The sequence below is a fragment of the Bidens hawaiensis genome, unplaced genomic scaffold (genome assembly GCF_021521415.1).
Source record: "Bidens hawaiensis isolate Kalapana, Puna unplaced genomic scaffold, B.hawaiensis_p1.1 tig00003961_1, whole genome shotgun sequence".
Classification (NCBI taxonomy): domain Eukaryota; kingdom Viridiplantae; phylum Streptophyta; class Magnoliopsida; order Asterales; family Asteraceae; genus Bidens; species Bidens hawaiensis.
The window spans coordinates 1,988,098-1,997,392 of NW_027491228.1; positions in this window are offsets into that span (position 1 = coordinate 1,988,098).

Below are 9,295 nucleotides of genomic sequence, written 5' to 3' on the forward strand. Positions count from 1 at the left end.
AGGTTAAACTTGAGCACAGCATACCATCCACAGACTGACGGTCAAAGTGAAAGGACCATACAAACGTTGGAAGACAAGCTAAGAGCTTGTGTGATAGATTTTGGTGGAAATTGGGATGACCATTTACCACTGATAGAATTCTCTTACAACAACAGTTATCATACAAGTATTAATGCCGCCCCATTTGAAGCACTTTATGGACGAAAGTGCAGAACACCAGTGTGTTGGGCAGAAATAGGAGGAAAACAATTATCAGGTCTTGAAATCATACAAGAAACTACTGACAAGATAATTCAAGTCAAGGAAAGATTAAAGACCGCGAGATCGTCAGAAGAGTTATGCAAATCATCGACGCAAACCATTAGAATTTCAAGTTGGAGATAAAGTGCTACTAAAGGTATCTCCATGGAAAGGAGTAGTCCGATTTGATAAGAAAGCAAAGTTAAGTCCAAGGTTTGTTGGACCATTCCAAATTATTAAAAGAATTAGACCAGTAGCCTATCAGCTGTAGTTACCAGAAGAAATGGCCGGTATACATGATGTATTTCATGTAAGCAACCTAAGGAAATGTCTAGCTGAAGAATCATTAAAAGTAACCCTTCAAGATATAAAGGTAAACGAAAAATTGAAATTGATTGAAAAACCATTACAAATTGAAGATAGGAAGATCAAGAGTCTCAAGCATAAAAGAATAGTTCTGGTCAAAGTAAAATGGGATTCAAAACGTGACCAGAATATACTTGGGAATTAGAATCAGAAATGAAGCGGAAATACCCACACCAATTTCAATAGATCTCGAGGATGAGATTTAAAATAAGGAGGGGAGACTATAACAAACCATAATAAAGAATAAACTAATCAAAGAAAGAAATGAAGAAATGAGAAAGAAAAGAGAAGAAGTAAAAGGATGAATGGAAAATGTAAAGGAAAATTCCATCCCACATTGGTGGAGGGAAGAAAATGGAAAGCTTCCACCATGGCATAAATAGGATTTCTAACTCTTGTCCCACATCGCTAGATTACAAAACTTGTAAGCTCTTAATAAGGAAAAGAGTTCACATGATAATATTCTTATGTGCCAAATCACACCCAGTAGTCTTAGCAGAGGGTGCGAAGCACCCGACGTGCACGGGCTCGGGCACGGGCGAAGTGCGATGGCGCAATGTGGCGCTTTGATGGAGCACTTTGCACTTCGCACGCCTTAGTCTTTTTGAATCTTCGCGATACGCGAAGAAGTATGCTTAAGCTTTTTCGCGATACGCGAAGATGTGACGTGAAAGCTACGCAACATTGATAGGTAGCCTGACACGTGTCACGCCACGTGGCATTGCTAGGGCTGACTCGGCAACCCTACTGCAACTTCGCGATACACGAAGATGCTCAAATTCAAGCATAAATAGGGCAGCAATCTGGAATTCACAAACTCGTCCCAAAAATCATACTTTCTCTTGTATTTCTTATATATAAGGCTAGTATTATACCAAGTAATTGTAACGGTACCTCTCCGATTGAAAGGAACTTTTATAACACGAATCCAAAAGCTCTACCTAACCAAGGTATGACATTGTGCTATCTGTAAAGTTTCATGTCTCGTGATTATCGTTATGATTATGGGTTTATACTAATAGAAATATACTACATTGTGTTTAATCTAGGTGCTTAACACCAGAAGGCTTGTTAAATATAAACTTGCAAGGTGAGACATTTGAAATTTTTGCATAACTCACATTTGCGTGAGACAATTGATTTTCCAACACTGTCATGATGCTTTTCCAAAACCATCGAACTCATGACGGATAGTTTAAATATTTTCAAAAGATTTAAACTACATTACAGTGATTAAGTCTCTGTAGACTTACGGGATGGTTACTACTGGTATTGTGGGGTTTTGTATACAAGGCTTGCCTACTGGGCTATTACACATTACTAATTGGACAAGTGTTAGCCAATAAGTAATATGACCATAGTCACAGATACGGTCGAGTGACAAGTACCTTTCGGTAATTTGTAAGCAGGCAGATGTAAAAACATCTAAATGCTTTAACTGTAAAATGTGTCATTTATAAATGAATGTACTAACCAGTATTTCCTGCTGATCAAATATTTTTAAACATGTTTCAGGTGACTTGTTAGAGCCAAAGGAATGATGCCTGCGGGCTTCCAGCTTAAATAAGTGGCTTGTCACCAGAATAAAGAAACGTGTTTTGTAAATTAGGGTTTATCCCTATAAAACTTTTGTTTGTATAAAAATGGGTTTTTATCCCAGTTTATGAAATAATAATTATGGTGTTTTTATAACTCTGATTAATTTTCCTAACTACGGTTCTGATGAAATATTCTGCTGCAAATTATTTTAATAAACATCGATACCACCACTCAACGTTCACGGCTCCCTTCCCGGGGCATAGGGGTCGGGGCTGTGACACTTTCTGACAAAGTAGCGCCTCAATCTGCATCTTCCACCAACCAAACTTTTGTCCATCAAATTTCTGTATCGAAACCTTTTCGTCTTCTGCCATTACAATGACTAAAACGAAAACCTTGATAAAAATAGAGACAGACACAGCAATGGCACGAGCCTGACCTTAACGACTGTTCTACTGAACTCTGTTAAACAATCAACCTATTTATACGCAGTGGAATAACAAACTTGTAAAACAGAAACCGAAACTTTTAACCGAAACAATAAAACCTGACAAACGTGGTTGGCACTGGTTATCGGTTTCTTTAAACAATTTCTTCTGGCTTGACAACGGTTCTTCAAATAATAGGATCTTGAGTCAATTGTTATTGGTTCGTTCTTTGACCAAAGATTATCTTAACGGAAATAATATCACTAGGCTAAACTGCCAAACCATAGCCGACCCACTCAAAAATAAACCAACTAGTTACTCAGTGAAAAAAAAATGGCCTGATTCCCAAAACACAAATTAATTCTCTTTTTGAGATGCTACTCTACTTTCTTAGCCCATGAAAATATGTCAAATGGCTACTGCCAACAACAGCCCAAGAAATATTAATTTCCAAATCCAATTTACTCTAGCTTCTACCTATTTGTTCACAGATCAAGGAAGATTGATTTTCTAGGCTCAATTAAATTGTTGAGCACGGGCCCAAATAAAAAAACCTCGTCTTAACAATTCAACAATCTGACAACTTTTCTTTTCTTCTTGAATGATCGGCGTATAGGAAATAAAAAAACACAGATGCAAATGCCTTCCAAAAAGATAAAAGAACCTGTAACAATCTCCGACGACCGGATAGAGATTTAACCAGATATTCTACCAGCGATGATTACTTCTTTCCTCGACGCCAAAAACCCAATCGAAGACTCGGGTCACGCGGCGGAACCCCGATCTCTGCCTCTTTGGAGCAGCGGCGACGAACCGGACTGGTTCAAACGTGTTCTTCGTGTGATCCGAACCTAAGCTCTTATACCACTTGTTAGGATTAAACGCACACACGAACTGAACACACACGCGAAAGCAATAAACGAACACGAGGATTTAACATGGTTCGGTCTAAACTGAACTACGTCCACGGGTGGCAACTAAGTATTCTTTATTGAGTGACAAATAATTACAAGTACATAGCGGTATATATAGAGATTGAACTAGGGTTAGAAAATTATTAAGCAAGAAATCTAAACCGGGCTGAGCTTTGGTCCGACCACCCTACACCCGTCTGCCCTTTGGACTTCAAATAATAAATCGGGCCTACACCAAAAGGCCTTCGAAACCAAACAATATCATCCAATGAAATGAGGACACCTAATTTTTTTCACCAAAATACCCCAAAAGCTTGCCAAACTTGTAGGGTGATGTTTAATCTATACCAAACTATCTAAATGTGTTTAACCAACTATAACACGCACAATCATTCATGTTTAGTTAACCAAGTCGGGTTGAGGATACCAATTTTTTTTGCCATATTGGTAGAGTGCTTTTGTATATGAAACCAGTAGGAAACCAAAGGCTGACCCTAGTATCCTTAAAAACTAACACAAAATAATGGTTGTTGATATTTCATTATTTCCCGTGCACGCTTGAGATATTGGAAAATGAAAACAATCATCTAATTATTTTAAAATGGCGTTTCTAGATGATAAATGCACGATGATATAGTAATGGACTAGTCATGTTTATTGGCCTTTTCATATTAAAGATACTCTATTGCTCTAACATATTGTCATAGTTTGAAGCATAATCATTTTTTTGCATTAAAGTCAACCATGACATGACTGACATCTATGGGGCGACAAAGGGTACCGGTACAACAGGTTTTTTTATTGGTTTATTGGTTTTTATTAACCCAACTATTATTTTTTTGTCGTTGTCGGTCCCAACTAAGTAATTGGCTGTTGACGGTCTCAATTCTAACGTATTTGTTTCCAACGGTCTGCAACTAGCAAATTCTAACGAATTTACTTGCATGTCACCGGTAAAAAGATTTTGACCGGAAAAGTCACGTATATTTTAAATTTCAAAACAACTTGTATCATTTTAAAGAATTACAAAGCATTTCCATATTAATATACACTACAATGAGAATTGTAAACTTATCCGGGATTGTATTAATATTTTTACTTCAAATTTTGATTTAGAATTTGATTTAGGTTTTAACTTTTAAGAATTCTAAATCAGAATTCAATTGGGTTTTGACATTCCTTTTTAAAATTCCAACTTAACTAAAATTATAATATTTATTTGTAAATTTATTCAATTAATATTTGATCTACCTCTTGATTAGAGGTGACAAATAAACCGGTTAATCGAACCGACCCGAAAACTGAACCAAAACCGAACCGGTTTGAAACCGATTATGTAGAAATCGGTTTGGAACCGATTGAAACGTAGGTTCGGAACCGGTTTATAATTTTTCTCCACCGAAACCGGTTCCATACCGGTTAACTGAACCGGAACCGGGCAAAAACTGGTCAAAACCCGAAACAAAACTGATCAAAACCCGATCCAAAACCGATGTAACATGATAAGAAATCGGTTTCAATCCAAACCGAAACCGATTATAAACCGGTTTTTACTTTTATTGACCAAACCGAAACGGTTTTAACCCAAACCGGTTTTGGTTTTTAAACCGGGTTATGCACATCTACTCTTGACTTTAGAGCCAAACCAGGTATAACACGAGCTGAATTTTTCTTTCCATTTATGACTTAGCATTAAATATTAAACATTCCTTTACTTGTATTTCACGTATATAGTAATGCCACTTGTTGGTATTGTGACGTAATTTGGCATTCTCGTGAATGCAACCGTATGCAATTAGTAATCATCTTTTAATTTAATGTGGTACCGTTTTGTCAAACGCAAACGACCAAGGGTTTAATGATTTTCACATTATACATGTTTTAACTATTATGTATACGATTATATTATAATAATCTATATTATAGCATAATGTCATATATAGGACTAATATTTTCTTTTGAACAGCACTTGCCTCATTTCATATGACCAATCATTATTGCATGTTATGTACATATCATAATCGTGACATGTCATATGTAATCATATAATGTTGAACTACTGCCCCCAAAGCTCATGCACCTAATTATTGTATAAATCCTACATAAAGAATATTCAAACAGACAAAATATGAAAAATCATAAGTCTCACAAGAGCGCTATGGCGGTGGTGGTGGCGACGGTGGTGGGTCAGGTGTTGGTGGTGATGATGGTGGTGGTTGTTAGGTGGTGATGGTGTTGAGAAAGTAGGTGAAAGAGGAATGGAATGTAAAAAAAGAATGGGGGTGGGAAGGAATGGTTTTGATGGAATGAGATTCCATGTGTAATGGATGATTCCATTTCATTCATCAACCAAACACCACATTTTTCATTCCCATACAATGAATCATTTCATTCCCCCTATCATTCTTGCATACCAAACGTTACTTAATATAATTCGAACCCATTTTGGCAACTTTTTTTCCATTTAAATCTTAATAACAAAAATGATTTTTGAGATTATCTTTTCCATAGAAAGTGTATAGATCAACCCAATCAATGTTGCTTTGATTTCACAATAACACCGTGTATTTTTATCTTGTTAAAGATGTGAGATGATGAGCCTTTGGTATTGTAACAACTTACAAATCTTAAATCTTAAATCCTAAATATATATAAACAAAATTTTTAAAAGCTCTCTGGTTAGCTCTATATCTGTTTTCGAACCACCAGATTGCTTTATTTGTAAATGAAGGATTCTCATGCATTTAACACGAATTCAGGGTGTGGGTCTCACCAAAACCTAGATAATCCTTAAACGGGTTATAAAATCACATTAAATAAAAAAAATAATCTCATCAAATATTTGATATGAAAATCATATAAAATAAGGATATGCTAAAAATTAATATCCGATTTTTTTTAAAAAAGATATTATTTATAGTTAAAAACAATTTTATAGTAAAAAATAAGTGAGTCAATGGTCTCATCAAACCCATATATCTTTTAAACCGGCTTATAAAATCTCATTTATTTTTGAAATCCTTCATTATCAAATTATAATTATTAGCTTCCTTACAATAAATAAAATTAAAATCCAAAAAATATATAAATATTAAAAACGAATAACGTAAAACAAACCCCGTAATACCGGGATAAAAACTAGTACATAAATAAATAAAAGTAGTCAAAAAGAGTAGAATATGCGAGTTTTCATCCCACATTGGTAAGGGAAGAAAATAGAATCATTCCACCTTAATATAAATAAGAAAATAAGTTCTTGTCCCACATCGGTATATTACAAAAACTGTGAGCTCCTTATAAGGAAGTGGGCTCATATGATAGTACCCTTATATGACAAGACGCACTCAGTGGTCCTAGCGAGGGTACGAAGCACCTGATGTGCACAGGCACGGGCTCGGACGACGGGCGCAATGTGGTGTCATGTGACGCGTTGGACAACTACACAGCTCTTCGTGATACGCGATAACTTGCAATTATCTAGAAAAAATTTTGTGTTCATCGTGAATTTCCAACATGAAGGCTAAGCAACCATGACACGTTGCCTGCCACATGCCATGGCTAGGGTTGACTCGTGACCCTATAAGCTCGGCGCGCTACGCGACGACTTCTTTTGTAGGCTATCGCGATACGCGACCAACCTTGAACTCAGCTATAAAAGGGGCTGATCACGGAATTCACTTCATCGTCAAAAACTTTCAAATCTCTCGCACTTTCATATATTAGGAGTGTTGGTATAATACCTTTGAGTAGTCATAACCAATCCGATCGAAAGAAGCTTCGTACACGAATCCTAAAGTTTTGCCTAAACAAGGAAAGATTTTGTGCCATCGCGTAAAGTTTTTAATCTCATGATTATCGGGTTATACTAATATAGATATACTACATTGTGTTTAACTAGGTGCTTAATACCAATAACCTATTTGTTTATAAACTTTCAAGGTGAGACATCCGAGTTTTTGTACAACTCACATTTGTGTGAGACAACTAGTTTTCCAATACTGTCAAGATGGTTTTTTAAACTTATTAAACTCATGACAGATAGTCCAAATGATTTCAAAATATTTTCAAGAGGTTTTAGTTACGTTATGGTGATTAAGTCTCTGTAGACTTGCGTGATGGTTACTATTGGTATTGTGGGGATCTGTATACAAGGCTTGGCTAAGACCATGCATAGTGGGGCGACAAATTGGGTGACTTTGGGCGAAAACACCCCCACTACCTGTGGGTGATATTGGGGCGACTTCACTCGGTTGGGTTAAAAAGAATATTACTATTTTATTAAATGGACTAATGGCAAGCCTTCGGGGGGGATTTTTGGGCTACAGCACCACTACACACTAAAATGAAAATTGCCCCCTCTGCGGACGTAGCGCCATGTGTCAAAAATCGCCTCCAATTTGTAGCCCTCCACTAACAAATAGCCTAATGAGCTATTAAGAGGTGTAAAAACATCTTAATGCTATAATTATAATGTATCATTTACAAATGAATGCACTCACTAGTATTTCTTGTTAATCAAATATTTTTAAACATGTTTTAGGTGACTTGATAAAGACACAAGAATGATGCACGCGGGCTTCCAGTTAAAAAAGTGGCTTGTCATCACAATAAAGTATGTTTTGTAAATTAAGGTGTATCCCTATAAAACTTATCTTTTTATAGATATGGGTTTATATATCCTCAGTTTATAAAATAAGAAACACGGTGTTTTCATGGCCGTCTCGTGGGTAAGCCAAATGAGACAACGGCTATAGGCCTCCAGTTTTATAGGGCCTCAATCTTAAATAGGGGTTACATGTTATAGGTTTTTAAAAGTAGAGTTCTTTTTAGAATAACTTATTGATGAGCCACAAGCTAAGAAGGATTGTCTCGTATCGATTATCACTGCATATCATTCATATCCCCTAATTTTTGGATATTCTCTGATGCTATATGCATAAAGAAGAACAAAAAAAAGGGCCCAACATTTTAGTTGGTTTTACACCTCCGAAGTCGTAGAACCGGCCCTGGGTGTTTTTACACTCTGATGATTTTTTCTTAGCTACGATCGTAATGAATTTTTCCGATGCTAAATATTTTAATAATAATATCGATACCATCACTCGTGTTCACAACTTCCCTCTCGGGGTATAGAGTTGGGGGTTGTGACAGGTACGTAGATTATGTATACAACTAGTTGCGGTAACTGGTAATTACATCCATTATGTATTTAACCAAAGTAGGCACTCTACGTGTAATACTTATTTCAATTATATTTCTTCTTATTCACATGTTGCACCACATGTGTTTACTTCCAAATAACAAAAATCAAAGTGGCATGTTTAGCCTCAAAAGTCTAGACTAACATTTTTCTTTCTTAAGGTACAATTGAAGTAGATGATTTGGAAAGTTATGGAAGAATCAATCGCTAAAAATATTACCTTGATTATTATTGTTATTAATAGCATCAAGGAGAATGGACAAGAAGAGAGTTTTATCTAACGGCATTCATATAAAGCTAAAATGACCACACTCATATACAAGCTGAAATGACCACATTGGATAAACTGAAGCAAGTCATTGTTTGAATAAGGTCTAGTTTACTTTTTGAAGCTGGAAATCATCTGTATAAATCGAACGGTCGTTTGACATTTCTCAATATTTTTTTTTCAATTTAGAAATATAAAGTTATTATACACGATATGTTTATGAACCACCTTTATAATATTAAAGAAATTTAACAAAATAATATGCTAATTGGCCGAAAACCATTAAATCATCAAACCATGAAAATAGCACACTCGATTGAACTAACCAACTCAGCCAATT